The sequence below is a fragment of the Meriones unguiculatus genome, chromosome 17 (assembly GCF_030254825.1).
Source record: "Meriones unguiculatus strain TT.TT164.6M chromosome 17, Bangor_MerUng_6.1, whole genome shotgun sequence".
Lineage (NCBI taxonomy): Eukaryota > Metazoa > Chordata > Mammalia > Rodentia > Muridae > Meriones > Meriones unguiculatus.
This window is the reverse complement of record NC_083364.1, coordinates 18,218,981-18,229,031: the sequence shown is the minus strand read 5'-3', so window position 1 is coordinate 18,229,031 and position 10,051 is coordinate 18,218,981.

Below are 10,051 nucleotides of genomic sequence, written 5' to 3'. Positions count from 1 at the left end.
TTGCCCTCAGAGTTTCCCCACACCTCTACCCCTATTCCAGACTCCAAGCCGCGCAGCTGTGGGTCACCCCTTCCTCGGTGGTCACTGACCACCAAACCAGGAGGGCAAGGGGAGTAGAAGCTTCAAGCAGCATTCAGGCAGCCAGGAGTATGGGGGAAATACTTTTGGAAAGACTTCTCAGGGGGCTGGAGAGATGCCTCAGAGGTTAAGAGCACTTGCTGTTCTTCCAAAGGTCCTGAGTTCAATTCCCAGCAACCGCATGGTGGCTCACAGCCATCTATACTGTGATCTGGTGCCCTCTTTCTGGCTTACAGGCACACATGCAGGCAGAGTACTACATACTGTATAAATAATAACTAAATAAATCTTTAAAAAAAAAAACTTGTCTCAAAAAAATTAAATAAGTAAATAAAATTATTAAAAAAAAAAAGACTTCTCAGTTTCAGAGAGAGAGGTCATGTTTATTCAGGCCCAACTAGGGCTATATAAACTTGGGGAGTGGGTAGGGTTTTCTGGATGGGTGTACATTATTGGGTGTACATTATTGGCTGGGACAGAGGTGCTTGGAATGCTTCATCTACATGAAGAGAAGTTCCAGGTGTTTGCTAGAGAGAGAGGAAGTTGAACCTGTAATTTGGCATAGACTATGTGAGGCAGAGCCCCATTCCGCCCTAGGCTACCCTATCTCCTATGGGAAGAAATGTGCTGGCTGGAGGCTGGGGTGCCTTTTCTTGGGGGTACCATTGCATCTGATAGTTGGACACTGAGTTCTGGGCACAGGGAGAGACAGGACATGGGGTCCAGGCCAGAATCCACACAGAGGATGCAATATTGAACTCTCGGCCTCATGCTTTGCACAGTAAGTGTGCTTTTCCTGTGAGCCATCTCCCCAGCCCCTTATCTTTATAGGTTATTTACATAAATACTGCTGAGACCCTTTATCCTGGGCGTTTCTTACATGCATTATTTGTTACATGGAGTCCAGCCTTCCCCTCCCAACTGGCTTTTCATATGTTTGCTCTGAGACAGGGTCTGCTGTAATGCATGGTAGCCTTAAAATGAGGCTGAAAATTGTTGTTTTTAAAAAATTGTTTGATTTTACCAGTGACGATTCAGGAGGGGGGATGCTGGGGGGAAGCCTGCTAGCTCAGACAGGCACCCAGATGACTTTCCTAATCCATGGCAGAAGGAAAAAGCCCTTCTGAGCATTGTCTTAAATACCCTTCCAGTCAATGTCCCTCCTTTCCACTTCCTTGTTTCACTCCCTGTCAACTGATTACTTTCTCTGCCTCTTAACCTATAGTTGATTTTTAGTTCTTGTTTACAGAAAACTCTTGTGTTAATGTGCTACAGCTGAGTCTCACTGCAAGAAACAAGTTTGTTTTGTTTTTGTTTTCCATTCAAATCTCTGGGTATAAAATTGATCAAATATTCTGCATTTTCCCCTTTGTGTCTAAATAAAAGAGTCTTTCTCTAACATCACCAAGCTATATACTATCTGGTAAGAATGACATTCACAATGTCTGGTCCATTTGTTTTTAGCAACCTCGGAGAAAGTACTCTACTATCTATTCTATCTTGGGGAGTCCAAAGTCCTGTACCTAAATCACTTTCTTTTTTTAAGAGTTGTTTATTTTATGTATATGAATGCTCTATCTGCATGTACACCTGCATGCCAGAAGAGGGCATGGGATTTTAATATAGAGAGTGTGAGCCACCATATGGTTGCTGGGAATTGAACCTGGGACCTCTGGAAGAGTAGACAGGCCTCTTAACTGTTGAGCCATTTCTCCAACCCCCTCAAATTACTTTCTATCATAAGTTACATTTATCACCTTAAAAACATCTTTTTAGACCTAAAAACAATTTTTTTAATTCCAAACAACTTAAGTGTAACTGTGAGACTATAACTATCTAGTCTTCAACCCTATCAGAAGCCTGAGAAAAATAAATAGTAGCTGAATAAACAGGAAGTGCAGAGCAAGCAGCTCTTAAGTCTATAGAAATGACAGACGCTGTTGGCCATTTAAACAATCACCCAAGCTTTCTCTGCAACATTGGTGCATCCATCTCATTGGCCTATTGGCCCAGATTATTTGACAGATTTTTTCTGTGAAGCAAGAATTAAGGACTTCTCTACCTTGTCCTGGCAAAGTTCAGCAGTCAACTTTCTTTGTGTCATGCTTGTCCACAGCTTGGACAGCATACTATCAGCAGTTGAAGCAATGGCAGTTTCTCGCCCAGTGGCAGCTTGCCACGTTTGAAGCAAACTCCATAAGGAGGTTCTCCAATGCTCTTCATCGTCTTTGAAGTGGTATGGGGGTGCTGCCAGGAGCTGACATTTTTCATTGTCAAAAAAGTCTGAAATTAATAAAACATCTTTAAATACCTATTCTATAGATCTCTGAGGTTTTTGAATACCATCTATCTATCTAGTGTATTTGAATAGGCAAATGTTGCTTGTCTCTACTTATTTTCAATCTGATTAATGTAGAAAATATTTGTGATTAACTAAACTAGTACCTAATAAAACCACAAGTTTGACCAACTATTAACTTGCATTTTTTTTTTATTAAAAACTGAATTTGTTGTTGTTTTTTTTTTGAGACAAGGTTTCTCTGTGTAGTTCTGGCTACACAGAGAAAGTCTGAACTGACTTTGTAGATGAGGCTGCCCTCAAACTTACAAAGATCTGACTCGCCTCTGCCTCCTGAATGATAGGATTAAAAGCGTGTGCTACCACAACCAACCTAATACTGAATTTTTTTATGTGAAAAAGACTAAGTCAAAAATTTTAAGCAAAAGCTGGGAGCAATGGCACACACCTTTAATCCCAGTACCTGGGGAGGCAACCGCAGGCAGATCACTATGACTTCCAGGTCATACTGATCTACAAAGCATGTCCAGGACAGCCAAGGCTACACAGAAAAATCCTGTCTTGAAAAATAAAAAAGGGTGGGGGCTGGAGAGATGGCTTAGCAGTTAAGAACACTGTCTGCTCGTCCAGAGGTCCTAAGTTCAATACCCAACAATCACATGCTGGCTCACATCCACCTGTAATGGGATCTGATGCCCTATTCTGTCATATAGGCATACATGCAGATAGAACACTCATATAAACTACATAAATATATAAATCTTAAAAACATTTCTAAAAAAAAAAATTTAAGCAAACAAGTCAAAACATTATGGCACTATTTCCATAATCCGTGACCATAAAATGGCATCAGTACAAAGAACTAAGCAAACCTCAAAGACAGTAGATTAGTAATTAGAGCATCATGTAATATTGACGTTAGCTTAACTGGTTTAAAAAAAGCAGCACATAAAATTATAAATTTGAATATGCAATTAGAACTTACAAATTGTAAAAATTACCTACTTTTATAGCCAATTCCTTTTTAATGGCTAAATTCTAGCTTCATTTTTTAATTAAATTCCTATTCAACAAGCCAATTGAACAAAAACATCTCCCTAAATTTACATCCTACAATACATAAGCAAACTAAAGACATTATTCATATGTTCTCTTCATTATCTGTGTGATCAAGTTACAAAGGAACTTGTAATTTTGCTTTTCCTCAGCCACTATTTCCCGCTTATTCAGGAACCTTGTTCTCTTTTTTTGGAACCTTCGGGGGACAGCCTGAAGAATTCTCCAATGTCTTTTTGCCACTTGGGAGTGGAGTGCACACAAACTGGATTCCCTCCTGCAGGTTTGTTATCAGCTTTTCTTGATGAACATGAGGAAGAATTGGTGACAAAGGTGGAAGAACCAAGAACGTTCCTCAGGGCTAGAGAAGCCATCAGTTTTCTGTAGGCTCCTGGATGTAGTTTGCACCATTTACATCAGAAGTGACAATTCTCACCAACTCCCCAACTACAGATAACCCAAATGAACAAGGACCCCTAGCTTCCATTTCTTAATTATCCTAAACAGTTTGTAATAGTAGCTCTCAAACAGATTAAAACATTGTTACATTTTTAAGAATTATATAGGTACAATACCTTAAAAAGAGTTGATACATAGTATGTTATAACCAAAATATAACCTTAATTTTGTATCAATATACAGAGATCTTTACCAATGTAAGCAAATATAACCTTAATTTTTATCAATATACAAAGATCTATAAGAGTACATTCAATAAGCTGCCCTTTTTTCTATTATTTTAGTATCACCACTTTTTTTTCAACCCTTAACCCCCTACATAAGATAACATGAAGAAAGGAAAGAGAAATATCTGACTCTAACCTCTTATACCTTGTTTCCTCCCTGACCAAGACCATTTAACAACATGCCACCAATCTTCCTAAATGACAACAAACATCCATAACCTACTGAATGACCAAACACACACACACCCTGCCTTTTGACAATGGGGCTTGCTCTCTTAAAATTTCTTCCTGACCAACTCTGTGACAGGCTTCATTTTCTTGCTAGACAGAAAGGCCTAAGAGTTATAAGGAAAAAAAAAAGACAGAAAATGAGCAACCAATCAGAAACAGCCAAGACATCTGGCCTGAGGAAGATAAGGTTGCTTAACTACCAGATCCTGACACAGTCATGTAGCTTCCATGGGCATCAGCCAATCCCAATCAAGATTACGTAGCCACCATGTTGTAAAGGTGGTGTCCCAGCATACAGGACTTCTGCAGAATAAACACCCTTTGTTGTTTGCATGCTACTCAAGTCTGGGGTCCTTCTTTCAGCATATTCTGGACCCTAACATTGAGATGTATATTCCTTTAAAGGGCCCAAGAAATTAGGGAAATGGTCAAATCTTAAGAAAGCTAGCTGAGTGGGGCATGGCGGTGCACACTGTTAATCCCAGCACTCAGGCAGGCAGAGGCAGGAGGCACTCTGGGAGTTTGGCAAGTCAAGGACAGCCAAGGCTACACAGAGAGACTCTGTTTCAAAATAGATAAAATTATTTAATTTAAAGCTAGCTCTAATGCTATGCCCAGTTCGTGAGACCCCCAAAGACCACCAGGAATGGACTCCACTGCAAACACATGAGGGTTTATTTAATACCAGCTCGAGCCCCAGTTGCAAAACTTCCTGTGGAAGCAGGAGAATGTGACAGGGCAGTCTAGGGGAACAAGGTTTTTAAAGGGGAAAACAGCAAGTGGCGGGGGTGGGGTTGGGGAGGGAGGGCTCCAAGCCTTGGTGTTACACAATTGGGTAAGGAAAATTGACTTTTGAAATGATTGGCTTACTTTAGGTGCCAAGACCATAAACAGTTCTGGCCTGGCCATCTGGGTCAGTTTCCTAGCAACTGTATCTCTAGTGGACAGGAAAAAAAATGCAGTTAAGCTGGTTCCTCCCCCAAGGCAGCTGGACATGTCTCTGCCTGGCTGGCCTTTGTTCAGGCTTATGCTTTAAACTTTAAACCAATACTCCCCCCTCCCCCCCAAAAAAACCCTAATTTTTATTTCTTTGGTCTGTCAGTAACATTTGCTGTCCAGTCTCTATATGCTGTGAAAATGCAGGTTAAATGAAGTCCTGACTGTAATAATCAGAAAGGCTAGACCAGTTGGAGAGAGGGTCTCATTCACTATGTTTTCAGATGCTGATTTCAATGCCCTGAGAGCTGGTTGCCCCACAGAGGAGCACATTCTCATGTTCACCTGTCTTTGTTGGATAAACCTTGTTCTGCCAAATTTAATGTTGATTGGTTAATAAAAATGCTGAAGCCTCTGATATGGCAAAAGAGTTTACATTCCTGGGCTTAAGGGTCCAGAGAACATGAGGCAGAGAGAGAGAGGAAGAGAGAAAAAGAGGATGAGGAAAGAGGATGTGGTCTCATGGAGCAGATCCGGAGCAGACAAGACAACTTATTGGCAAGTAACTTGGGTTGTGTAGCTGAGAAGCAGATAAATAGCTTAGAGGGCTAATATCTGCCCAGCTCCAGTGCTTTAAGCTTGTAAAATAAATCATAGTTTCTCTGTGTCAATTATTTTGTAAGCTAACAGAATCAAAGAGAGCTGATGTTTTATTAATTAATCTTCTACATGGGACCAATTAAGCTAGCTGCTTTGAAGTTCTCTTGGAAGAAAGTTTTGATGAAACAGAAACTGAGATAGTTTGAGGCTAGATCAAGCAGGATACTGGAATAAATATGCCTCGAGAACTCAGCGTCCAGGAGGGTGAATCCATGGTCAAGGCTGTCTCCATTCCATTGGTATCTGGTCCTTTTGTTCTGTAAATATGTAAATTCTCACAAGTAAAAACACACGCAAAAACATATGTATAGAATGTGCAGTATGCACAGAGCAGTTAAAGATGAATCTTTGCTCTTTATCTGAGCAGATGAAAGGCATCGACTCTCCCCCTTTTTCATCTAAATAAAAAAGAAAGGCTTTAACTCTAACACAGTAAAATTACTCATAATGATAAAGCTACTTGTGCCAAGCTCAAGGTCCATGCTGGTTGAATTTGGCAGTCTTAGGATCAAGTATTTTTGAGTTAAAAGTGTTGTAAAATGTTAGTGTCCATCTCATATGAGCTCAACAATTTTAATGTCCTGGCCCCAAATTTGAATGTGTAGCCCCAAAGCTGATCTTTGGGTGGTGATTGTCAGCTTAGTGACAATCTTGACTAGGTAGAACGTAACAGCCAACTCAAAGGTGTCCACTATGCAGAACCTAGCAGCAGTAGAGGCAGGAGGCAACATTGCCCAGTGGTACCATTAACACTGTCCAGTGGATCTATTGTTGTGGGGCCCCACCACCTTCTTGGAAACCTAAAGGGTTAGTTAGGGATGGTAGAGTGCCATATTCAGCTGATCTCGGAAAGATTTTAAGGGCAATAATCTATTAAGAACATCTGAGGTAGATAAACTTTTTTACCAGTTACTTGCTTCAGACCCAAACCTGAGAACATGCAGGAAGCTAGATGAAGCTTATCTCTAGAACTAGTTAGTGCTTTGTATAACTACTAGTATCATGACAGAAAGTTGATATATACATAGCAATCTTATAAATTTTGAGATAATATTTATACTTTATGTTTTAAAGAGTCAAATGAAAACAAAAAAAGACTATGAGACTAGTGGCAATAAAATAGTCCCTTATTTTTTGTTTTCCTCTGCCCCATACCAGGTGGATCTTCTGATATGAGACAGAGATTTTGGATTTTCCTTTAACAAGCATGTGTGGGTTTAGAGGAGAGAGCCATGCTCCAACTGCAAAGCCAGCCTTAATTTGTAATTGACTTGTGACCACATAAAGACCACTTGCCACTTACGCCTGTAGAGGGCAGAAGAGACAAGATGGAAGTGGACAATTACATTTGGGCAATTTACTCCATTTCTTGGGACATTTTTCTCTTGACCCATCCTTTTTCTTCAGATTTTTCATTTGTTCAGTGGTCTCTGGATTCCTTTATTGAATAATTTTATTCTCCTGGAAAGATAAAAACAAAGCCCTGCCTGAACCCTGACTCTGGGTTTTGTTAGTTTGATTGTTTGTTTACTGGCAGATTATATCTTTCCTAGGACAAAATGTTTGAGTGTTTTGTTGTTGTTGTTATTGTTGTGATTTTTTTGATATTTTGAAACAGGGTTTTTCTGTGTAGCTTTGGATGTCCTGGACTTGCTTTGTAGACCAGGCTGGCCTCAAACTCAGAGAGATCCACCTGCCTCTGCCTCCCTGAGTGTTGTGATCACAGGCTCGCACCACCACACCATGTCCAGCTCAAAATGTTCATTTGGGTTTGTTTGTTTGTTTGCAATAAAAAATATTATCTTTCAATTAAACTTTAAAAATTCTTTTGAAATTTTTGAAACTAAAATAAACCTTAGTATGTGTGGATAAATATACCTATATTTCCTTTCTCTTTGTATACATAAATTCAAGGTATAAGTGTATTTAATTTTAGATCACAAAGGAAATTCTCTTTGAATTTCATTTTGCCTTTTGCAATCAGCTTTTAAATTTAAACGATTGTAATTTCTATGTGCCTGCCTCTGCCTCTCAAGTACTGGATAAAAGGCCTCCTAAGTGCTGGGACTAAAGGTGTAAACCACCACCCACTGTTCATTGCAACTCTATAATTTATAAAACAGCTACCTTCTAGAGATCCTCCTGTCTCTTCTGGGATAAAGGCATGGACCACCACCTTGCTCAAATATTTTATCTTAGCTCCAAACCACTTTAACTCTTAGAAATTTGGAAAACAAGTCTGAACTGTAGTAACCCTCTGAATTTACTTAAAACATTTTAAATATCTTAACTGTGTTTTTAATACCAAATAACAAAATATCCTTTTCCCCATTTATTTATTTTATTTGCTTTACATCCTTGTAGTCCCCTCCTTCCTCCCCCCAAAAAATATCCTTTTTATTTCAGAAGAAAACTCAAAAGCTGATGTCCAAGATAGCTGGGCCATGTGCCAATCTACAGTCTAACATTTCAAAATGGAATTAAGACACATGGTTTAAGAGAATCCATTTTTCAGTACATGACAGGAAGGCAAGTGTGCCTTTGATAAATTATCATTTTATAGTATTATTTTTATTTTTCATGCCTAGTTAACCATTTTAAACGTAGATTGGTTGGTACTGTTAGGGTCCAGGAATAGCTACACAAACCACTCAGACACTGGTTTCAGTCAGATTTGAATGGTTTATTGAACACACACACCCCAAGACTGATTGATCATAGAGGCAGCCCAGAATCAGAGCTGAGAATAGTTTCCAGAGTCAGTTTGTAAAGGCAAACATCAATCACAACTGGCTCATACATGGGTGTGGAAAGTGTTCCAGAGTGGTGGGCTCTGACTCAAGTTATTTTTGCCAACTAGATAGAGAGTTTGAGCTGACCTTTAATTTGATTGGTCCTAAGTGGAGCCTGTGGACAGGACCAGCTGCATTTATATTTGGGGAATTTCCAGAAATAGCAAGGCCACACAGTATGTCAGGAATAATAAAACCATTGAGCATAAACAGAGTAAGTAGTCAACTTGACCCTACAGAAAGCTTTCTCTGTATCAGCATCAACAATATAAAGTGGCCAGTGGGCCTGGAACAAAATGGCTATAGTTATGCTAAAAGAGTCGGACTCAATGGTAACTTTGAAAGACCAGCACCTGTTGTGTCCTGCTTATGGACAGCCTGGACAGTCTGTGACTGTTCTTGATAATACCTTTTAGTATTTTTCTCAGAAGCATTTTTTATTTTATTTTATGGTTTGTTTCTGTGTTTTCCGCTGCTGCAATGAATCATGTCCTCATGACCAGCTTCAACACCACAGGGTAAACTGAGGCAGGCACAGATAGGCTGCTGGCTAATCACCCAGCAGACATTTTCTGAGTGTAAAAGGCTTAATTCTCCAGGCCAGAACTGATTGATCTGATAGGAACTTCCCATGATGGTGGTAACCAGAGGCCAGAACTGATTGTTACTGGCAGGGGGCCAGAGCTGGTGGCTCTTGTTGGGGGCTGCTACTGATTGTAGCTAGTGTCTTAAAAAAAAAAAAAAAAAAAGAAAAAAAGGAGAGGGGGGAAAAAAGACTATACACACAAACAGAGACACACACACACATGTGCACACTTACACTTGATGACAAAGCAAGACAATCTCCAGGCAACAAGTTTCAACAAACTTCAGCAACTTCGAACACACACATATATATGCACGTACAAACATACATACATACATACATATATACATAACATACATACATACATACACAGATACATGTAACCAAGCTCCAAGGAGCAAGCTCCACCCACATTTACATATCTCTACATATGTACATATACACAGAAACACATCTCTGTGGATGGAAAAATATTTCAACCCAATTTATTATTCTTCCCACAGCTTATATATCCCAGCAAGATCTTTCAAGCAGTACAAAAATCACAATGTAGTTACATTCTATTCCTCTTTAAGTGAACGATTACAGTTAGTATACTGAAGAAAAACAATACCCTCACATGATCAAATGCTTCATGTATTACAGCTGAAAAACAAATTATTCCCAATTACCCATATATGTTTTTGACTAAGCAACTTGTATATTAACAGAGTGAGCAAGCAAGGTA